Below are 25,000 nucleotides of genomic sequence, written 5' to 3'. Positions count from 1 at the left end.
TGGTATAGATCTTGGGTCCTTCTGCTGCATTTCCTTTTCTTCTTGTGCTAACAGCTAGAGAAAGTTTTCTGCTCATAGGCTTAGGCTGGATCAACATGATCACCCAGGGTCACCTTTCCAACCTCAGTCATGTGTAAAAAGTCCCTTTTTCTGTAGTTGTCTCATATTCACATTTTTTTACACATTAATGAACGGATATCTGTGGGGCCATTCTGCATGCCATACCATATTTACACATCCTGATTGTTGTTGTTTTATTCCTGCATTTCGTTTGCTTCCTACAAAACAATTTCTGCTGGACCTTAAGATACAAATATTGTATGAAATAATTTCGAAATGATACCCAAGCACCTGCTCAGGGTTGGTGGGTGGGGATGACTGGATGCTTGTCACTGGCTTAAAGCCTTGTTGCCCTAACCTGTATCCTAGGAAGAAGACTATGTATTTACTTCCTCCCTGGGATGTGGACTTTCTCATATTTTATAATAAGGCTCAATTAAATACTTATTCTCCAGCCTCAGAATATTTCGGATACTCTCTCTGTCCTAATTTTTTTTCATGTGGTCCTATCTATGTGCTGTGCTAACTTTATATACTACTGCATGCCAATAATTTCTCATCCACCCCCCCCCCCAAAAAAAAAAAAAAAAAAACTATTGGGAAGGATGTATCATAACTTCAGCTCCTTACTGGAATGGGGCACTATTAATGGCCTTTATTCCTGCTACTTGGGCAAGTGTTCCTATGCTTTACAATGTTGCCTTTGGGATCTATTAATTGGTATATAAACACAATATATGCCTTTCTAAATGCACGAAAATTCCAAAGCTGACACCTGGCTGGTCACAGTCTGCAGTTAAGAGGTTTAGACCTGTAGGACCCTTATGCAAAGGGACATTTTTTTTTTTTTGTAAAGCATTTTTTTTTATTGGTGTTCTGTTTCACATTGATTTTTTTTTTCCTTGAGGAGTGACTTCTTTCATGGCTGAACTGCATTTATAGCTGAAAACAAACAAATAAATTGAACATATTCAAAATTACTGTTCCAAAAGGAAGAGGTCTTTTTATGTGAGGGAAATTTAGAAATGTGTCTGAAGTTATGGGTAAGCCTACACCTTCTCATATCAAGAGACACAGTATGTCTTAGGGTATTCAAGCTCATTTGATGTATAGACTGAATGTCCTCATCTGAAATGTTGTTTAAACAAAGTCAGATGAGCCATATGGCAGAGAAGTCACGTTTCCTAGAATGTGTGACTTTTTTTCTTATTTTTTACTAGAAACTTGGTTTAAAAAGTTGCCTTATTTCACTGATCCTTCTTTATTACATTTTGCAACTTTGCAGAGATTTCTTTTTCTCCTCTTCTTCCTTTCCTTCTCTTCCTCCTTCTTCTTTTTTTTTTTTTTTTTTTTTTTTAACAAATTGAAGGCTTATAGTAATCCTGTGCTGAAAAATTCAGTAGGCAACATTTTTTTTTTCAACAGTGTGTGCTTACTTCTGGTGTCTGTGTTATATTTTGGTAATTCATGCAGTATTTCAAGCTTTTTCATTACGATTCCACATGTAACATCAATCTGTGGTCTTTGGTATTACTATTGTAATGGTTTGGGGGCACCACAAACTACTCATGAGATGGTGAACAAATGTGACCTTTGTTCTTATTCTCCATCAACTGGTATTCCTCATCTTTCCCTCTCCTTGGGCCTCCTTATTCTCTTGAAACAAAAACATGTTTAAATTAAGTGGTAATAATTCTGATAATAATTCATGCCAATAATATTAGCAATACCTTGTATTTATTGGGAATTTACCACAAAGCAGATTTTGTAAATTACTCTACAAATTATATCCTCATTTTTGAAAAAACTTGGCATCATTTGTTTACAAATGCAGTTAGTAATTGTACAATGGCTTCTAAGTGTTTAAGTGAAAGAAGAGTTTTTAAATCAAAAGGTAGAAATAGTTAAGCTTAGGAAAAGGAGGCACATGGAAAGATAAGACAGGCCAGAAGCCATGCCAACAGCCAAACTGAGAATGCAAAGGCTAAGTTCTTCGAGGAAATGAAAAGCGCTACTCCAGTGAACACAAAAATGATATGAGACTAAAACAGCCTTATTGCAACATGGAAAAAGTTTTAGTGCACTGGATTAAAGATCAGCCACATCATTCCCTTAAACCAAACCCTAATCCACAGCAAGGCCCTAAATCTTTTCAATCCTATGAAGGCTGAGAGGAGTGAGGAAGCTGCAGAAGAAAAGTCTTAAAGTAGCAGCAGTTGGTTTATAAGGTTTAAGGAAAGAAGCCATCTCCATAGCATGAAGGTGAAGCAGCAAGCACTGGTGGAGAAGCTGCAGCAAGTTACCCAGAAGATCCATCTGTGACCCCTCAGGAAGGTGGCTACACTGCACAGCAGGTTTCCAGTACAGATTGGACAACCTTGTATTGGAGAAAGAGAATGTCTAGGACCTTTAAAGCTAGAGAGGAGAACTCAGTGCCTAGTTTCAAAGGACAAGCTGACTCCTCTCTTTTTGAAGACTTAATGCATCAGCAATTTTAAATTAAAAGCCCATTCTCATTTACTATTCCAAAAATCTCTACAAAAGAAAGGCCCTAGGTAACCAAGGAGCCTGCTACTCAGTAGGCTGTCCATGGATGAGCAATTTCACCTGAGATTTTGATAGAAATATTAAATCAACCAGTACCCCCATGTGGCTAGACTGTTGCTTGTCCTTTTTAGATATGAAAGTTCTAGACAGTATCTTCTTCCAATAGAAGGCTGTTGTGTAGTGTATCCACCTTCCTCAACTATCTTGGTTAGGTTGCAGTAACTTACTGCAGCTTCTACATCAGTATTTGCTGCATCTGGCATCAGAATCTGGGTTCTGAGTTCTCCAGGGGATTCAAATACAAGTTAGTCTATGGGAAGCACTGATCAAGACAATCTAAGTTTCATCTGTGGGAAGGATTACTCTGCCCCACCTAGATCCTAGGGGACTGTGCCACCTGCTTAAGGAAATAGCTTGTTTTGTGCATGTGTTAGTGGAAATGGATGATCCTCTCTGCAAATGGACTTTAAGACTGTTGCTTCTATTGTTTCTACTGACCTGGTAGAGAAAAGCCCAGTGTGCTAATTGCTTATCCAGTGTGATTCTTATTGCCTTTTATTTAATTTTTATTTTTTAGTTGTAGTTGGATACAATACCTTTGTTTTATTTATTTATTTTTATGTGGTGCTGAGGATCAAACCCAGGGTCTCACACATGCGAGGCAAGTGCTCTGCTGCTGAGCTACAACCCCAGCCCCAGTTCTAATTGCTTTTTATCAATAAATAACAACTAAATGGTTTAGAATTTGTCCTTAAGAACTATATTTCCTGAATTTCACATTCTGTTTTAACCAGGGCTTTCCTCTTTTTATTAAAGCCTCACCAGAACTCTAATTTAGAAGGTTATATCCCTGTGAATTTAGGTTGGGAGTTAGGATTCAGAATGTATTGACAACTTGCAATTTAGTAGGGTTTTCCTTAAAAAAAAAGTCTAATATGGCAGTAATTTTAAATTAAAAGCCCATTCTTATTTACCATTACAATTTTTCCTTAGTCTTTTCTTAGAGAAGGCATTCTTCTAAGAAAAAACTGTCAAAAAACACATTTAAGAAAAATCAGAAATTATTTTAAATAGCCAAAAGTTCTATTATAAATAATCCTATTTAATATGTTTATTTTGCATTGGAAAAATGTGTACCACTAGATCCTTAGATGAAAATAAAATAGAAATAACAATTTGAAACATTCTTTAGGGAAAAAACATTCCAAGTGTGGAAAAAATAGGAAATGTAGACTAATTAATGAGGCTAGTTAATGTTGTATTGAAGTGTTAATTTGGAGTCTTAATGCAGCAGCAATTTATGCTGTTTCTGGGGGAGAGGTTTTGGGGTGCCAGACCTAAGCAGAACAGAGGTTGGGCATTATTTCACAGTATTCTAAAAGATCTCAAGGATGATTCCAAAGGTGTAGAGTAGAAGAAATGACAGTAGAATATTGAAAACAGGATGGGTGGGATGGGTACTTCTGATGTATCTACAGTGTTTTATGTATTAAGAGAGTCTGATTATCCCTGCTAAATCTAAATTGTAGGTATATGTGTAGCTATTATCAAAAATATAATAAAGAATATTGAATTTAGGTTTAAAAGAACTGTGGATATTTGTGTTAATAGACAGATCAAATGACCCCAATGAAATAAAAATAAACAGGATAAGAATGGTGTCAAGTCACAATAAGAACAACTTAAGAATCACAGATAAGAAAAAAAGTGTTTGTGTGAAAGAATAAGACATTCTAGTAAGGATGCTCGAGGAGGGGAAATTCACTTCACAGCCTATTCAGTTATTTATGCATTGTTTATTTCAGGTCTAGGTGTATTACCATGACATGCCCCTGTTTATAATTTTATTGCTAATGAGCAGGTGACTCAAACAGAGCCATGCCCCATATCATCTAGGAAGGTACAAAGAAGGTAGGGTCTCCTGGGTTTGTCCTCGCTGTCAGAGACCTGTCCTAGGTCCAAATTCTCCAGGTCCAAATTCTCCAGCTCCAAGACTGATCTGTTGCAGAACAGCAGCAACACTTCAACAGTTCTATGCAGTCACTTTTATGTACTTTAGTTCATCAGCTTCGTACCATATGCCTCACCATATTGGAGGTCATTGATCCCTTGCAGGATTAGCTTTGTCCCCTCAGGCAGTCTTGTTGATTGCACATACCATGATGGACAACAATTGCCTTTTCTGTATGGTTTCTTCCCCCCTGGGCCCTGAGAGCTACTTGGTCAGGGATTAAACTTCTCAGAGGGCCAGGTCCATTATAGTTTCTCAATATAGATTTGTTGGATTGAATTAAGGAAAAGACCTCAATCCAGATGGGTAGTTTAGGGAAACAGAAAGCTTGCCAACCACATGATGCTGTTTCTGGGGGAGAGGTTTTGGGGTGTCAGATCTAAGCAGAACAGAGATTGGGCATTCTTTCCCACAAAGTTGGGCAAAGTAGAATGAACCTAAGAAGGGTGGTCCCATTTGTGCTGGATCATGTGTCTCAGTGACAATAGAGATAAATGCTGGACACAATCTTTAGAAAACCCAGAGCAGCTGAAAAGGTTATAGAAAGTGAATGGACCCTCTGATCTGTAACCACATGATAATAAATGACTCCCCAGGGGCCATTGATTCTGTATCACCCGCCTCCTGTAATGATTTGCTGCTCTGGGAAGATCTCTGTTCTTCCATCTATTATATCTCTCCCTTGTACATTAAACTGCTCAAAAGCCCTTCCCTTTGTACAAAAATTGCTTAGACCTGCCCCAACACCTAAAACTTTTTATTATCATTTCTTGCATCATACTCTTTTACTTCATCTTTTGCTTATTTCACATAAATTCTGGAGTCAGAGTCTGTGGCTTGTTTATTTTCTGTATCCATGGTACCTGCCTCATTGCTTTGCAAATGTAATAATTTTGCTCATTTGAACTGTGTTTTTGGGTTTGGAGTGAGAACTGATATGGTAGGCAAGAGGAAATTTAAATATGTAATGAGATAGGTAACAAATCTCAAGACATTACAAATTACAGCTTCGCTTTTTATATAATTAAGTGGTTGCTGAAGTGGTATTACTAGAGACATATGGAAATTAGGATGTACTTTATGGAAAAGATAAGTTATAAACAATAACATGAATGGAGGCTGCCAGACTCACAGGAGAGAGTGCTTTAAAATTAGGATATTTTTTAATCATTTGAGAGAACAGGCTATTGAGATTGTTTTCATTTTAAGAAAGAAAATGAGTGATGGGAAAATTAAATTCTAACAAAAGGATGCTCAGCAACGCACATCTAAAGGCACTGTTGAAGAGCTGGGTTTCAGGAGGGTGGGAGGCAAAGCAGCATGTCACAAAATTTCTTCTTAAACCACTGCAGTTTAGTTGGCTCAAACTCATAGGACATTATACAAATGGTGAGGCTTGTGGGTAAATTAGTTGAACACTATAAATTCTAGAGCTTGTATACATAATGCAAATATGTCAAATGCATAAATATTGAGGGATGATGTCCTGACATAGAAGATTCAAGTGTTTTGGTGACAGACTAATTGAAGTCTTGAGAAAATGCCCCACAGTAGAGGTGAAATGGTCAGGACAATGTTGTGTCCACAGCTCTTGATAACTCCTGTAGGTTAGGGACCCCACAGTATTGATGCCACTTGAAGTTAGAATAATCTTTTGCCTTTAATGCAGAGCACAACTTCTAAATTTTCATAGACATAAGCATAATGAAATAAATGATATAAATTTGCAAAGGGGGTGACAGCATTTAAGTATATTTTAGATGTAATAATAACCTCAAAACACACGATGTTATGAGAATTTCTGATCAGCAGGCCCTAAACTTTCAGAGTGAGAAAGTCAGGATGTCATTGAAAAGCTGGATGTCCTCAAGCATGCTTTAAAGTCCCAGACTAGGAGACACAGTATTTTAAACCTGGGTTCAACAAACGCTTTCTGTAAAGGGACAGATAGTAAATGTTTTTGGTTTTACATATCGTAGAGTGTGTGCTGTGTCTATCAACTCCATGGTTGCAGTGTGCAAGCTGCCATGAGCGATTTGTGAATGAATAGATATGGTCATGTTTCAATTAAACTTTTTTTTTTTTTTTTTATAAAATCAGACAGTTCCTTACTTGGTCCTGGTCTGAAGTTTGCTTACCCTTAGTTTAGAATATTTCATATCTATCTATCTAATGTGTGATGTAGGGATTATGTACTTTTCCAGATTACTACCTGGTATTCCCCAGGTCATTTGTGGAACAGTATTGAACATCTATTCAATGGGAGTCAGTATTGATTCGGATGTGAAATGGATCTGCCCACTAATCTGGAATAAGTTTTCCAATAGAGTACAGTTGTCTTCATGAATGAGTTGTGTTTTTTAAACACATGTTCCTTTCCCAGATTTTTCTTCATGATGAGATAAGATCCTAGGCTTGTGCTTCTGCCATTTTTCTTAATGTGTTCCCAAAGAAGACCAATATGGAGTTTCTCTTACTCCTGAGAAAATAGAAGAAAAAAAAATTAAATGATATGCCTTATGGACTTTGAAAGATGAAATTTTGAGCTCTCCTTTCTAGTTTCTGTCCTTTCTTTACCACATAACCAAGTGCATTCAGTTAGTTAGAGAGGGAAACAATTTGAGAGGCATAGAAATCAGAAATCTAGATAAGATATTATTATTTGCTTTTTCAAATACACACACACACACACACACATACACACATGCACACACTCCTCAAAGACCATACAAAAGCAAAATAACTCACTAGTATACTTTTTTTGGCGGGGGCGGTGTACCAGGGATTGAACTCAGAGGCACTTGACTACTGAGCCACATCACCAGTCCTATTTTGCATTTTATTTAGAGAAAGGGTCTCACTGAGTTGTTTAGCCCCTTGATTTTGCTGCGGCTGACTTTGAAGTTGTCATCCTCCTGCCTCAGCTTCCAGAGCTGCTGGGATTAGAGGCATGTGCCATCTTGCCTGGCACTAATGTATTTTTTAGTGAAAGCAATGCAAATTAGTGCCACAAACACTTTGAGAAGCACTGATCCATAGATTCAGGTAGGTGGGTACGTGTCCACATCCGTGTTAATATGGTCCCTGTTCAATAAGTTTACAGTACCGTTCAATAAACTAGGTAGCCATGATGCAAAAATGTATGGAGGTTTATCAACAAAACTAAAAATCACACTACCATATGACCTGGTAATCCCACTCCTAGGATTCAGAATCTGTTTGTCAGAGGGACCCCTGCATGCCTGTGTTTATTGCAGCATTATTCACATCAGTAAGATGAGTAATCCGCCTAAGTGTCCATCGATAAATGGATTTAAAAAATGAAGCATATTTGTAAAGCAGCTTTAAGAATGAGATGATTTCTGTCATTTGTGAAAACATGAATGAACCTGGAAGATATTATGTGAAATGAAATAACCAGGCACAGAAAGAATTTACTATGTAATCTCACTTTATAATATGAATTCTAATGTAGTTAGACTTAGAGAAGGCGAGTCAAATGGTGGATACCAGGGAATGGGGTTGGGAGAGTGCACATGGAGATATTGACCTAGGGTATGGTGTGCCTTTCCAGTGCAATGGTGCACACCTGTAATCCTATCTACTCAGGAGGCTGAGGCAGGAGGATTGCAAGTTTGAAGCCAGCCTGGGCAACTTAGCAAGACCATGTCTCAAAATAAAATTTCAAAAAAGGGCTTGAGGATGTAGCTCAGTGGTAGAGTGTCTAGTACTCCCCCACGCCGCCCCCCAAAAGCCATTTACTGTTTTCATTAGACAAGAGAAATAAATTTTAAAGATCTACTGCCCAGCATGATAATTATAGTTATTAACAATGTATTATACATTTCAAATTTGCTAAGATAATGAATTTCAAATGTTCCCAGCATAAAAAAGGGTAAGTAAATAATGTGATAGATATGTTAATTAGCTCAAATTAGTCATTCCACATTGTGTGCATAGTATGTCATAACATGTAATTGCATCTCATAAATATATGTTATTATTTTCTAACTAAAAATAGGATAAATTTTCTTTTTATCTAAAAACATTAGCTAAAAAATTAAAAGAAATATAGATCTCATTTGTAATAGGATCACAAACAATAAAATGAACAAGAAGCATTAAAAAATATTTAAAACATCACTAAGGGGCATTAAAGAAAACTGGAACTAAGATCTGCTGCTATAATGATGTGAACTCACCTTAAAATACCCGCAAAATGATGTGAGATCTTTTTGAAATTCATGTTGAAATGCTTTCATGCAGAAATACCCAAGAGTGTTGGTGAAAAGACTAGTAATAAAGGGAATATATGTAAGTATATATATAAATGTAAATACATTAATATTTCCTTTATATAAGGAAAATATAAAACTTAATTCTAGCTATTCAGCACTAATTCAAATTAATAATACTAACATTGGCACATTAATGCAAATGTTAGTAATGAAACATAATAGAGTTCATTAATAAATGCATTGATATAATAAGCATATAATATATGTTTTAAATCAGTATCAAAAAGAATTATTCAACAATTGATCTGAAACAATGAGGTAGCTATATGGAAAAAGTATCCAAAACTGGATCCCTACTTTATACCTTAAGTATAGAGAAAATAGTGACTTAAAGCATCCACAGATAGGACAAGCCACTCTCATGAGGAGGTGCTACATAACATTGGAGATGACATACCTTGCTGGGCTCCTATGATGAAAAACCCAGGTGCCACAAAATTAGAGACTGATCAAACTGCTGTGTGGAAAAAAAATGCTATCAGAAAACGTTAATCATAAAGGTGGAGAACATTTTAAGTATATATGACAGAGCCAATTTCCTTAGTTTATAAAGCACTGTTATAAATCAATGGATAAGATTAAAAACTATTATTAAAAATGGGCAAAGATAGAAATAGGCATTTTACAAAATTAAAAAAGAGATCTGTAAATCTGAGAAAAAGATATTCATTCCCTCTTACCCATGAAGAAATGCAAGATACAACGCCAGTGTGCTGCACAAAATATTTGCCAGTACACTTGCTTAGGACAGTATTTTCCCAATGGTACTATATCATTTTAAATTTGTGCATCTTGTTTGGTAGCTCAGATTAAAATGTAAGTAGCATATGAGATCTATGATAACGGTATATCAAGGAGCATAAAACTAAGGTGACAAAAAAGAATAAAAGAGAATTATGAAACAAACAAGAGAAGTTAACATAGCCGAGTACCTGGTGAATCTCAGAGCCCATGCTCTGTGCTTTGTACATATTTATTCCCCAAATCCTTGCCTGGGCCCCACTATATAAGAAAAAGGGAATTGTGTGAGAGAGGACACCAGTTATACAGGGTCACCCAGCTCGTTATGAAGCCACAAGGACTGAACCCAGGCCATTAGCTGCAGGACCTACACTCAAACCACTTCATTTTAGCCAGCATGGGGGACTCATATCAGAGAAGCAGTGACAGTAAAGCTAAAATAATCCGGTGTAGGGAACCTCTCCCTCCAGGCACAGGGGAAGCAGGTTCTCTCAGTGTCAGCAGGGGCATAAAATGACCAAACCCTTTCAGGGCTGTTTCTATGAAATTTAGTCAGTGTCTAAAAGCACCCGTAGTTCATTTCTCCAAGAAATGACAATCCAAAAGGGGTGTTTGTTTTTTTTTTTCTTTGAAGAGCTATGGATTTAACCTAGGACCTTGTGCATGCTAAGCAAGGACTGTACCACTGAGCTTTACTTCCAGCCCCAGGATTGGTGCTTTAAGTCCCCTCAAGATACCATCTACACTGTAACACACCCACTGTTTTGAAATTAATCATACAGGGACACTCACAGAGGTGAACAGAAGGTACTTGGACAATACTGATTGCCTCATTCTTTACAGTCATGATCCCTCACATAAATAGATAAGTACATGACAAATCATGATGCCTCCATTTTATGGAATAGTGGAATATGCAGGTCTTTTCTGTGAAATGAATGAAGTAAATGTACTTATTGATAAATGAGCTTTAAGAAACATTTGGTAAAGCACAGATAATGTACTACATTGTGCTGCCATTTGAAATTCTCAAAATGAACATGTACCTATATGTGTACCTAAATGGGAGTGTTTTTTGAAAGATACATAAGAAATTATTGATGGAATTTATTATTTTGGATTATAGAAGTAGAAGTTAACAATATAAAATTATTTCCAGTTTTAAACCACATGCATGCATTGCTATTCAATTAAATACTAGGTTTTGAAAGACTTAAATAAAAAAAGAACAGTAAATAGCCTTTTAAAAAAATTATAGCAAAAGTACATAACATTCAATTTACTATTTTAGCCTTTTTAAAGTATGTAGTTCAGTTGTGCTAAAAATGATCACATTATTGTGCGAAAAATGTTCACATTGTTGTGCTACAGATCTCTGGATCTTTGTCATCTTGCAAAGCTAAAACTCTGTACCACTGAACACTAATTCCCTCCTTTCATCTTTTTTTTTAAATATATATATATATATATATATATATATGTATATTTTTTAGTTATAGATGAACGCAATATCTTTTTTCTCTTTATGTTTACCTTTAATATCTTAAAGTCATAACTCTAATTTGAATGTTTACCAGCTAAATTAAAAACTGTGCTCCTTTAACAACTTCATCCCTACCTGTTTCAGTTGTTCATATTACAAAATTAATATATATGTTGTATGCCAAAAACATAATTACTTTAAATGTATTATTTTCTTAAATTATGTAGAAAACGAAAAGTAGACATACAAATAATTGCTGCAAGAATAATCACTTCTTCAATTGATCTCACACTTATTTTAATTAAGATGAACACAATCTTAATTAATTTATTTTTATATGGTGCTGAGAATCAAACCCATTTGCGAGGCAAGTGCCCTACCACTGAGCTAAAGCTGCAGCCCCTTCCATCTTTTTATAGCAAACTTTCTACTTTGTTTCTTTGATTTAAAATACTTTAAATACTTTCCACAAGTGAAATCACATAGTGTCTGGGTTTTTATTTTTATTTTATTTTATTTTATTTTTTTAATTTTTATTGTTGGTTGTTCAAAACATTACATAGTTCTTGATATATCATATTTCACACTTTGATTCAAGTGGGTTATGAACTCCCATTTTTACCCCATATACAGATTGNCCCTCTTCTCTCTCTACCCCCTCTACTGTAATTCATTTCTCCCCCTTGTATTTTTTTTTTTCAGTCCTCCTTTTAGTTCCCTCCTGACCCGCAGGAGAGATAGGGAGAACACGCCCCAGCCAGGAGGAGCCAAGAAAGGAGAGGGCCGACAGATTGCCTGCACCCAGCCCTCCCTCGCCAGAGGACAATCAGACATGTCAGGGAGACCAGTTAAGGCTGGAGCTCCTTTATTGAGGAAGCACACACAGCTAATATAAGGCACAGGAGCCAATCAGGATAAAGGTCAGCAGGGTGAGGAGAGTTCAAGTGTACACCCATTTTACAGGCAGTAATGGGAGACATGAGCTGTCCACCAGGGCGGAAGGGTTCTGAGCCTATCCTAGGGGTGGTCTGATTTTTCGTCACAACCCACCATAACGCCTTCTGGCTGATCGCTAGGCGCCATCTTAGCCATGTGCGGCTCCAAGACCAGGAAGTGAGCATCAGTCTGCAAGTTAGGTTTCCTTTTCTCCATCATAGGTTTCTATTTCTCTGATGTGATGTGCCCCTACAACATAGTATATATCTTCTTGTTAAAGACTTATTTTTCTTAGCATATTGCCTTTAAGGTTTATCCATTTTACAGCATGTGGTTGGATTTCCATTTTTTATAAGGCTGCATAATATTTCACAATATACATATACCACATTTTTCATCCATTCATCTGTTTATAAATATTTTGGTTGTTTCTACCTCTTGGTTATTGCAAATAATGTTTCTACCTCTTGATTATTGCAAATAATGCTTTGGGGATATATATACCCAGAAGTAGTATTGCTGGATTATATAGTAGTTTTTTTAAAAAATATTTTGAGGAACTTTCATGTTTTCTGTAGTGGATGCTTTATTTTCCTTTTCTATCAATAAACAGCATGTGAGGATTATAATTTCTATTCACTCTTCCCATAAAAGTGCTTTCTTTTATTTCCTTTGCCCACTGAAATACAATAAGTAGTTCATCCTTATCCATGCTTTTTCTTTCTGTGTTTGTTACCATTCTCAACCATTTTCTAAAAATATTAACATTTGTCTTTATTCTTTGATGAGAGAGAGACCATAATCACATATATAACTTTTATTATAGTATATTGTTTTAATTGTTCTATTTTATTATTAATTTTTTATTGTTACTTGTTGATAATCTCTGTGTCCAATTTATAAATTAAACTTCATCACAATTGTGCATGTATAGGGAAAAAGTATATTTAGGGCTTGGCACTATCCATAGTTTTGGGCCTCCTGAACATGGCCCCTGTTTGTACAGTAGGAACTATTATACCCTTAGGATGTGTAGGGAGAGGCAGTCTGCCTATTGTTGCATGTTCTTGTTGATTTGCCAGCAAGGTGCCGGCTGCAGTTTATCCAGACCAGGTGTATTTGAAACAACAGCCCTGAGAGGTGAGGTGCTGTTGCCTCTTAGATGAAGGGTAGGCCTGCTGCTGCTGTTGGAGCAGCTCCTCCTGTAGCTCAGCATTCCTTTGCTGTGGAGCACCCTGCTGTGTGCACCAGCACTCATGCTGCACGCTTTGGGTCATTACTTAGGGAGGCTTGGGGAACCTACAGGATCTTCACTGAGCCTTGTTTCCTCTGTTGTGTGAATGGCTTCTAAAATGCTGCCACACTAGACCTTTTCCTGGATTGGCAGAATAGCTTCCTGCCTAAGCTTTCCTTTCTGCATCTAAAGCACTAAAGTTATTTTCTTTTCTCTGGGTCTTCCATGTTGATCCCTTCCCTCAAATTATACCTCTGACATAAATTTTGTCATATATAACATCTATATGATAATGGCTAGAAGACATTTTATTTCTACTCTTATTACAAAAGGTTAATAAATTAAGTTGATAAAATTTTTAAGACTCATTTCTTTTTGAAATTGTCAGTTCAATAAGGATTTAGTCTTGAGTTTCCTTCATATAAATACAATCTAAGTTGTTTATTTCTATGGTGAATATATTCCTAATACCAATTTTTTTTAAAAAATTATAATTGTAGATGGAAAGAATGCCTTTATTTTATTTGTTTATTTTTATGTGGTGCTGAGGATCGAACCTAGTGCCTCATGCATACTAAGGCAAGCGTTCTGCTGCTCAGGTACAGCCACAGCCCACAAGTTTTTTGATAATATAGACAAAATAAATACCTCTTCATTGTAAGAAATACTTTTAAAAAATAGTGCATTATCATTATACATAATTTTATGGTCATTTTGACATAATTATTCAAGCATGAGTATACTTTGCTCCAATTTGTTTGCCAGTACTTCTCCTTTTTCTCCTTTCCTCCCTCCTCATTTCCTTTTCTCTCCTCTACTGGTTTTCTTCTATTTATTTGTTGTTTCTTAAATGTAGTTTTTACAGATACACATAAAAATATTTTTCTTCTAGAAAGATAAAAGGAGAAACCCTCTAGGGATATGCCTGGCTATTATGCCTGATGTGCTATCTTCATAAGTATTTACAAGGATAGCTCCAGGACAGCAGCGTGTGACTCACCTTCCATAGTATTCCCAGGGACTTCCTGTGTTTTGATGGTTGGCTAATCTTCCTTTCACTTTGTCCTTAAGACATGATCAGGGCACTTTTCTAAAAGTAGCTGTGAACAAGAAAGGAGAAGGGCAGGAAGCAGAAATACCAGAACTTGGCCTCATGATATGTCTATAATACACTGCATGATGCTCAAAATGAACCACATTTCCTGTGCATCAGGCAGATACAAGTTTGTTTGGGTTTGAGCTCCTGTCTTCTACTTTATATTTCCTTGATGTTCATAATCATTTAGCCTCAATGGCTTCTGTTCTTTTGAAAGGTTTGAATTTTAAAAATTCAATACAATTCTTTTTTTGTAAAAGAGAGAGGAAAGAAAAATTGTGTGAGCTATAGAAAGAGACCCCCAGGAACTCTCCTGCTATTCTCCAGCAAAAGCTACTTTATTAGCTAAAGTGGCCACTGTGGGAAAATTCAGATGTGCAAAGTGTCTCATGTGTATTGCAAAGAAGTTTGAGAGCCATCAAAAATAATCCCAAGAACTGAATAGAGAATTGCTATCGTACTATTTTTTAATCTCTGCATCCCTATGTAATGAATGAAGGTGTTTTATCCTTAAATTAGATGAATATGTATATATAATCAATTAGTTTCCAGCAATATCCAGGCTTTATTGAAACACCTGCCTGTTAGTCAGAGCAATTAATCTTAAAATTGAAAGGAATTAGTTCTGTCTTTGTTGATTAGGGGTACTGCAATAAAGTACTAGAAACTGGATGGTGTAATGATAGAAATTTATTTTCTCACATTTCTGTAGGTTAGAAGTTTAAAGTCAACATGCAGGCAGGGATGTGTTCTTCTGGAGGCTCTACAGGAATGTCGGTTCTCTCAGTTTCTGATGCTATCAGTGACTTTTGGTGTTCCTTGGCTTGTAGATGCACCACTCCAATCTGTTATCATGTAGCATTCTATTTGGGATACATCATTGTTTTAGTCAGCTTTGCATCACTGTGACCAAATGACTTGACAAGAACAGCTTAACGGAGGAATTTTGGCTGGTGGATTCAGAGGTTCGGTTCATGGTCAGCTAATTCCATAGCTCTGAGCCTGAGGTGTGATGAATAACATGGCAGAAAGGTGTGGCAGAGGAAATCAGCTCAGGATACAGCAATGAGAAAGTAGAGGGAGAGTTCTAGTCACTAAGGAAAAAATATAAACCCCAAATGCACATCCCCCAGTGACCTACTTCTTTGAGCCACATCCTGCCTGCCTACAGTTACCACCTAGTTAATCCATACCAATGGATCAATCCACTGATTAAGTTAGAGCTCTCACAATCTAATCATTTCACCTCTTAATATTCTTGTATTGTCTCACACATGAGCTTTTTGGGAACACTTCATGTCTAAACCATAATATTCAGCCCCAACTCCCAAAAGCTCATGCCCATTTCGCAATGCAAAATACACTTAGTCCATTTTCAAGAGTCCCCATAGTCTTAGCATTATCCAAAAGTCTAAGTCCAAAATCTCGTCTTAGACTCAAAGCAAACTCATAAATATTTTTCCCCTGTAAAGATCATAGGCAAGTCACATATATCTAATATATAATGGCATAGTGTAAACATTTCCATTCTACAAGAGAGACATAGAGATATAGATAGAAGGAACAGGACCAAAGCAGGAATAAACAAATCCACCTGGGCAAACAAGTCTTGTAGCTCCACAGCCAGCATCTGGGGCACATGGTGCCATGATTCTCTCCAAAGGCTTGTGTAGCTCCACACCTGTGGCCTTGCTGTTTGTAGACCATATGGCCTTCCTCTTTGCTTTTTTCTGATCTATTTCTATAGCTTTCCGCAGCAGATATCCCATGCTACTGTCATCCATTAATCTTGAGAGTCTCCAGTGCACTTTGGCTTCCTTCTCACATATTCGTGCATCATCCTCTCAGGGCCAACCCACTGGGACACCAACCCTACTGCAATTTGCCTCATCTTCCAGGCCTTTCTTTGCAATCCCGGCGGAAGTTTCCATGACCCCCTGACTCCATCGTCCTAAATTCCTGCAAAAAAAAAAAAAAATACACTACATGTTTGAAGCCAAGGTCTGCCACCATCTTGAGCAATATCCAAGCCTCCTAGAATGTTGGCTACAGCAGCCTCTGAGTGCCTGGGCAACTGTGCATGTTGAAACAACTTTTAGGCCTCCTTGTGCGAGCAAGATCCCCCTATGGCTTCTTATCAACAATATTTTTGTTTTTATACCCTGCATCTGTGATGCATATGATCTTGCCAATTCCCAAGATACCCTCAATCTGTATTTCTATTTTCTCTGTATCAATTATTTACATTTCTTTAGTGATTTTAAACTGTCTACAACCACAACTTCCTTAGCCCCAGTTTTACTCACACCTTTCTGGCTAAAGTCCAAGGTTTTCAAATCTGTTTGCTTTGCTTCTGCTCCTGATTATCACAGTAAAATTGGCTAAAAAGCACCAGCAATATCCACGCCACCCACCTGAATGCTGTGCTGCCTTGAGATTTCTTACACCAGATTAATCACTTTTCAGTTAAGTCTCACAAAAAGTCTCAAGGCATGGGCAAAATGTAGCCAAATTCTTTGCCAAGCTATAACACTAATGGTTCTTAGTCAAAGTTCCAAAAGAATCTTCTTCTGCTGAACCTCATGAGCCCAGTCTTTACTTTTCTTAATTCTATCAGCATTTTGGTGTTTTAAACTCTCAGCAGAATCACCCATTAAGCTCTACTTAGAGTATTGTAAAACGTTTTCCCAGCTTGTGTCTCCACCAAACTTTTAAAAATTCCTGTTTGTAGCCCATATGGCCTTCCTCTTTGCTTGTTTCTGATCTATTCCTATAGCGTTCTACAGCAGATATCCCATGCTACTGTCATCCATTAATCTTGAGAGTCTCCAGTGCAGCTTTGGCTTCCCTAGCTCACCAACTGAAAAAGTTTCTGAACCACAGAGTCATATTAGTCACAGCAATTGCCCCGCTCTCATTTCTGTTTTAGTGAGCTTTGTGTCACTGTGAGCAAATAACCTGAGAAGAACAATTTAGAGGAGGAAAAGTTAATTTTGACTCACGGATTCAAAGATTCAGTCCATCATTGGACAACTCCATAGCTTTGGGCCAGAGGTGAGGTAGAACATCATGATGATCAGGCGTGGGAGAAGAAAGCAGCTCAGAAATGACAACCAGGAAGTGGAGCAGGGACGGAGAAAAGGAGAGGAGAGGAGAGATTAGATCCACTCACCAGGGACAAAATATAAATTCCAACTGCATACCCCCAGTGTTTCCTCCAGCCACATACCACCTGCCTACAGTTATATCCAGTTAATTCATACCAATGGATTAATTCACTGATTGGATTAAGGCTGTCACAATATAATCATTTCACCTCTGAACTTTCTTGTATTGTCTCATGCATGAGCCTTTGTGGGATACCTTGTATCTAATCCATAACAATCATCTCTCTTTTTGTGTTTCTCCTCCTCTTGTAAGAGTACTACTTATACTGGATTAAAGCCCCTCTAGTTAGGTTATCCTGATTATATCTTCAAAGACCAATTTTCCAAAGAAAGTGACATTTACAAATAACTGGAGTTGGGGCTTTCCTAGGGTGTGAATATGTTTTGTCCTTACCAAAACTCTTGTTGAGGCTTGGTCCTCAGTACAGTGGCATGAGGCCTAAAAGGTGATTAGATCTTTAGGAGTAATTAATGCTAGTTTTACAACAGTGAGTTCTTGCTCTCATGGGACTGGATTAATCAGTGAGAGAGGGTTGAGAGTTTGTTCTAAGGCAAGTTTACTCCAAGTGTTTTGGCCCTTTTCACATACCCACTCATCACTCCTAATGATGCCATCCTGCATGTTATAATGTAGCACAATTTGATGGTGTGCTTTCTAACTTTCAGAATCGTTAGTCAAAATGAACATCTTTTCTCTATGAATTGTGTGGTCTTGGACATTCTGTTATAGCAACAAAAAATAGATTAAGACAAACTCTTACTGTATCTCAACATGACAGTAGTCACTGTGATGGTTAATTTCATGCGTTAACTTGACCGGGCTAAGGAATGTCCAGATACTTGGCAAAATATTATTTAAGTATGTCTCAGAGGGTGTTTTTGAAAGAGATTAGCACTGAAATTGGTAGACTGAATAAAGATGATTGCCCTTATCATCACCCAATCCATTTAGGGCCTGACCAGAATAGAAAGTTGTAGGGACAGCGAGTTTCTTTCCTGTTTGAGTTGAGATGTATGTGTCCTCCTGCCTTTGGATATTAGCACTCCTGGTTCTGAGGCCTTTCAAACTCAGGCTAGGACTTAAACTTTTGGCTTCCTTGTTCTTAGACCTTCAGGCTTAGATCTTGCACATAGCAGATTGTAAGACTTCTTGGCTTCCATAATGGTGTTATCTGTTTTATGTCATCTGCATGCATCTCCTGTTGATTTTTTCTTTGAAGAGTCTTGGCAAATGTAGCCAGGAAAGTCAGAGGTGGGGTATAAGTGATAGTTTTCTAAGAGAAGAGGTATTGTCTCATTTTGTTTGATCTGTTTTTTAGAAGGGAGGAATAACAGTGATATGACATTGATAACAAATTGATTACAAAAAATGCTTTTGGACTCCATGGTAAACAGAATGTGTGTGCAGGAGAGAATAGAACCCTTGAGAGAGACATGGAGTGAAATCCAGAAAGGAAGCACAAGTTTGAGTCAAGTTGAAGAAAGAACAGTGGTATGTAACATTCTGTGTGCCAGGCTTGATTTTAATCATTTCAGAAGTCATTATTTATTTATTTATTGGGGGGGCGGTTACCAGGGATTGAACTCAGGGGCACTTGACCACTGAGCTATATCCCCAGCCATATTTTCTATTTTATTTAGAGAAAGGGTCTCACTGAGTTGCTTAGTGCCTTGCCATTGCTGAAGCTGGCTTTGAATTTATGATCCTCCTGCCTCAGCCTCCCAAACCACTGGGGTTACAGACATGCGTGACTGCACCCAGCAAATTATTTAATATTTTTTTAAAGAATTTTTTATAGCTTTATTTTATTTATTTTTATGTGGTGCTGAGGACCAAACCCAGGGCCTCACACATGCTAGGCAAGCGCGCTACTGCTTAGCCACAACCCCAGCCCACATTATTATTATTTTTTTTTAAAATTATGAGATATTTTATTATACATGTTTTATTAAATCCTATGTGTAGAGAAGTGACTTCTTTTTAACTTGCCTTTGTAAGAAGACATCTTACTAGTAAAAGCAGAAAATAAAAATTTCAAAATCCTTAATTTTGATATAGAGAAACTAGAACAACAACAACAAAAAATCAGCAGAACCAGATCTCTGATTGTAGTACGGGGAAATATTATTTGATATAAACGTATTCGTACACATAGTTTTTCAAGAATACATCTCATCCAAAAAGTTTGTTCAAACTGTAGAATTTTTCAAATTCACCACAACTAGATAGTGTCCAAAGCTTCTGGGTTCTTAACCTTTGGGTCCCACATCCTATATATTGGAGTTCTTAACAGAGAGGGACCATCGACCACTAGGTCATGAAAAAGCTTTAGGGTCCTTGAATAGCCTGAAATGGTTTGTGACACTTGATATGCATGTACATAAGAATATTTTCTGGGGTAAAGGCACATACATTTCGTCAGATTTTCAAAGATTTCTCACAAAGCTTAATGATCACTGTTAAAGACATTTAAATAACCAGATGTGTGTACAATGTGCCTATCCTCAACTCACTGCAATCTGACTTTGTCCCCAGCTCTCTGGAATCATTTCAGCCTACAGGATTAAGTTTCTGGTTGTTAAATTCAAAATACATTTTTTGGGGGTACTTAGTTTATTTGAATGTTTGGTAGTTCCGTATTTTGTTTAAAAGCACTGATTCTAAAAATCCAGCTGCCTAGGTTCAAATCTTGGCTCCTTCAATTTTTAGCTTTGTGACTTTGGGCAATTTACTTAATGTGCCTCTGAGTAGCATCCTTTGTAAAGTTTCTTTATCCAGCCCACATTATTTAATCTTAATGAGCATCTTTACTTTGCAAAGAAACTGAAGCTCAGATTCACAGTGGTCATTGAGAGGGTCTGATTAGAAACCCAGGATGCCTAACTCAGTGGCCACATTCTCAATTTCTTGGCCCTCTAGGACATTCCAAGATCAGGGTAGCCTTTCATTTTCCTTTTTGTTACTATTTTTGTTACTGTTTTACCTGCAATGAGATAGATGCCCAGAGATCATGGAAGAAAGAGGTGTTGGGGAGGGATTGGGAAGAGAGGAAGACTTTAGGAGTCTAGCTCTGCCTTGGCAGGGAAGAGGCAAGTCTGAGTCACCTGAAAGCTGAGTGTGCCCAAGCACGAGGACAGTGGCCAAAGGAGTCCTGGGGCATTGCTCATGTGAGGATCCTGACTGGAGCTCTGAGTGATGTGGTTTTGTTGTGCTCCTGTTCGTAGATGCCTGTAACCTTTGTTCAAGTTTCCACATGGAAGCGAAGATCCCAAACTATGTGGTGCCTCTATGGATTCTGTCTCACTAGCAAGGGTGAGACAGAGACCAGGCATGGTCCCCCCCAGGTTCATAGGCAGCATTGAAGAAGCATTCAGTGTTGGGCAAAATGCTTTCTCTGTGACTCAGGTCAAGAATCAACTAGGTAAAGGGAGAAAAGATGAACTGAGGATACAGGTAAGAATTTGGAGGGGTGGGTCCCACCTGCAGAAGAGGAAGCAGTCCACCTGATTGCTGTTGCCTTACTTCACTTGCCCTCTTGGCTGGTGGTCAAACAATATGAGTAGACTGGTTCCTTTCTGTGTATAATTCACTAGATCATTCTCAAATCTTATTTCAAATTTATTTTCACATGTTAACTTAATTTGCAGTTGAGCTTGCTTCTTGTTTTTTGCTTTCTGATTTGTTTTCTTTCTCCTGATTTTAGCTTTATTATTCTAACTTATTTCTTTACTCAGGTATCGTTTTCCTTATTAACACCATTTTATGCTGGATGCCAGGGACTGACTTTGTAGCCTTCACACCTGTTCCATCTATTTGGCAGCTCATTTGTGTTCCCAAGGAAGCCAGTCTAAATTCACCTGGGAAACTGCTTTCAGTGTTCAATTCACTGGCTGATTTCAGTGGGAGGCACTTTGAATGAAAACTGATCAACTGTAGTTTGTGGGTGTAACCATCCAAATCATACAAACCATAGTCTGCTCTCAATGGAATCCTGGGGTGAAGCTTTTTTTTTTCATTTTTATTTTCTGAAATGGGTATTGAACCCAGGGGTGCTTTTACCACTGAGTTACATCCCCAACCCTTTTTATTTTGAGATAGGGCCTCAGTAGGTTGCTGAGGCTGGGTTTGAACTTGTGATCCTACTGCCTCAGCCTTCTGAGCCACTGGGATTATTGGGTGCAGCACTGTACCTGGTGCTGTCTTTTTGCTTTTTATTTGGATTAATGATTCATAGTTTTTTATTTCATTAGTTTAAGATAAAAATGTGTCAGTAATAGTAATATGTAGATGAAATAGTGGGACTCTCAGTGTGTGAAGTTTTGTTTGGTAAAGAGACTCTTGTTCTTGTGCCTGGTGGGGAAGTAGGATGTGGCTATGTGTATTGCCACTGGGTGACTCCAAATGAAGTGCAATGGCAGGTGTCTTTTTGTGTTGTTCGCATGCAAACAGGGATGAAGACAGGTGGCAGAACCCCAGAGTGCACAGGAGGTCTGTACTTGTGTGAACAGGTGGATGGGGTCCCATCACCATAGAAACTTTATATGCCAGAAGCTCTGAGCTTCTTTATATATCACTAATCACTGTGGGCTTCATTGGCAATCTTCACATTAATGAAGAGGCTCCTTTATTTGGTTAAATTTTTTTTTTATTGTAGTAAAATATATAAAATGTAAAATAGACCATTTTAAACTCATTTTAAATGAATAGTTCAGTGGAATTAAATACATTCTCCTTGCTGTATCATCATTATCATTATTTATCTTCAGAACATTTTTTTTTTTTTTTACCCAAGGGAAAATGCATGCCCATTTAATACTGACCTTTCCTTCGTGAGCCCCTGTAACAACCATTGTGCTTTCTTTCTCTGAGTTTGGCTGCTCTTGGTACTGCATAGAAGTAGAATGATATGGTATTTGTTATATCATGATTGGCTTATTTCACTCAGCATAACATCTTTCATGTTAAAGAGAGAGAGAAAATACATTTTATCTATTCACTTCATTTTTATTTCCTTCTTTCAGCTCTGTATAACATTTTGGCATAATGTATTTTTATTTTCATCAATCTTACTATATTTCTTTTTCAATTTTTTAACCCATTGGTTGTTTATTTAATACATATTGTTTGATTTCTACATATTTGTAAATTTTTGTTCAATCATTAATTAATTTTCTTTCCATTGTGATAAAAAGATAGTTTGTATGATACAAAGACACTTTGAATTTTTCACAATTTATTGATTGTTGTCTTATGACTATGGTCCTGGAAAATGCTGCATGTGCATTTGGGAAAAATGTATATGTTGTTTTTGTTGTGCAGAGTGTTTTCTATATTCCATTAGGTCTAGTTTGTTGATGATGTTGGCTAGGTCTTCTAATTCATTTTGATTTTGTGTTATTCCGTCCATTATTGAATGTGTGCTACTGAAGTCTCCTACCATTCTTTTGGGTATATCTAATTTCTGTTCTGTTCAGATTTTCAATTTCTGTTCAATGTCAATGTTTGCTATTTAATTTGAAGGTTTTGATGTTTGCTACATATATATCTATTATGATTGTTATATCATTTTGGTAAATAGTCCATGTTATCATTATATGATATTATTTATCTCTTAAAACAATTTTTGGCATAATTTGTTTTTGTCTGGTGTTACTAATAACCAATCCTGGCTCTTCTTTGCTCCAAATTGCATAAACTATCTTTTTCTATCCTTTCACATTCAATGTGTACTTGTATACTTGAATCTAAAGTGAGTCCCTTGTAGGGCATATAGTTGAATCCTGTTTTTTTTTTAATCATTATGATAGTCTATAACTTTATATTGATTAACTTAACCCACTTTTATTTAAAGTAATGACTTCTAGCGATAGGTTTATGGTTGCCATTTGTTTTCTCTGTCTTACATGTATTTTGTTTTAGCAACTTTCATTGTGTTTAGTTGAGTTTTTGTTGTACATAGTTTTTATTTCTTTCTTATTTTCTTTTGTGTGAATTCTGCAATTTTTCATGATTATCATGGATATTACATGTAACATCCAAAAGTTAAAAACAATCTACTTTAAACTGATACCAGCTTAATATCAGCACACACAAAACTCCTCATTTATAGTTCTGCTTCCTTCACTTTTTTTTTAAAGAGAGAGAGAGAGAGAGAGAGAGAGAATTTTAATATTTATTTTTTGGTTATAGGCAGACACAACATCTTTGTTTGTATGTGGTGCTGAGAATTGAACCCGGGCCGCACGCGTGCCAGGCGAGCGCGATACCGCTTGAGCCACATCCCCAGCCCCTGCTTCCTTCACGTTATATCACTGATGTCACAAGCTACATCTTTATGTATTTGGTACCCATCAACATAGAATTATAATTATTATTATTTTTTCAAATCCTGTAGAATTCTCTTTAGCTATAAATCAAAATTACAGTAATAACTGGTCTTAAATTTATCCATGTCATCCATAGCCCATTTGTGCCAGAGCAATGGAGTGGGTTGAAGACAGACTGAAGGACAGCATGGGAGATATGTGGTTCATTGGGGAAAGCTTGCTAAAGATCTGAGACTGCTCCAAAAAAAAGAGTTCAATGTCAACAGGCTGACAGCACCTCCACCCCTCACAGTGCTTTGCCTGCTAGTGCCTCTTCTCTCTCAGTGTTTTGTTCATTGGTGGCTAGATGGGCAAGAGATACAGATACTTTCCACAAAGCCCTCTGTTCCATGTCTATCCCCACTCAGAGAAGGGTTTTGTATATTAGTCTGCAGAAGAGTGACATCATCAGCATTATCTAGCTTAGCCTGTCTGAGTAGCATCCCAAGAAGCAACTGCCCTGGTGTACATGCAAGAAAGTAGCTTTCTACAGATAACACTGGTGTGCTTCAAGTCCCAGTGTGCATAAGAGAAAGCCAGTGCCATTTGAGATGGTATGCATCTGGACTTTCAAGCTCAGTCTTGCTCTCATTGTTCCCTTAACTTGGCAAGGTATTTTGGGAACAGAAAGGGGGCATTCAGGGACATAGTGTATTATTGTACCTCTTTGCTTTAGGGACAATAGACCTTGTTCTTAGTTTTACTGGAGAACTTGATACTCTTGTATGGCTTTGAGTTACTATCTAGTATTCTTTCATTCCAACTTGAAGGACTCTTCTCAGCATTTTTTGTAGTGCAAGTCTAATGATAATGGGCTCTTTCAGCCATTGTTTATTTGAGAGAATGAGGTAGGAGAATTGAAAGTTCATGTCTAGCATGGCCAACTTAGTGACATCTGACTCAAAATAAAATTCCAAAAGGAGTGGGCATATAGTTCATTTCAGTGGGGAATTTGCCTAACATGAAAGAGGAGCTGTGTTTCATCCTCAGTATTGCCCCACACACACACACGCACAAGGAAAAAAAAAAAAAAAAAAAAAAAAAAAAAAAAAAAAAAAAAA

General features: G+C 37.2%; 1 protein-coding gene across 6 annotated transcripts in view; it reads left to right on the top strand.

Annotated features, from left to right (window-relative positions):
- Nucleotides 1-25,000, top strand: part of LOC107159601 (contactin-associated protein-like 3) — a 235,193-nt gene that overhangs the window by 67,377 nt on the left and 142,816 nt on the right. Inside the window, exon 1 of one of the 6 annotated variants that reach the window (XM_048796271.1) lies at nt 19,812-19,819. The exons of the other annotated variants lie outside the window; for them this stretch is intronic. The gene's annotated coding sequence lies outside the window, so the exon portion shown is untranslated. Of the gene's footprint in view, nt 1-19,811; nt 19,820-25,000 lie in introns of those variants that run through there. 6 annotated transcript variants of the gene reach the window in all.

Source organism: Marmota marmota, unplaced genomic scaffold (genome assembly GCF_001458135.2).
Source record: "Marmota marmota marmota unplaced genomic scaffold, marMar, whole genome shotgun sequence".
NCBI classification, from domain to species: Eukaryota; Metazoa; Chordata; class Mammalia; order Rodentia; family Sciuridae; genus Marmota; species Marmota marmota.
The sequence above is the reverse complement of the archived record's forward strand: the minus strand, read 5'-3'. Positions and strand labels throughout refer to the sequence as shown.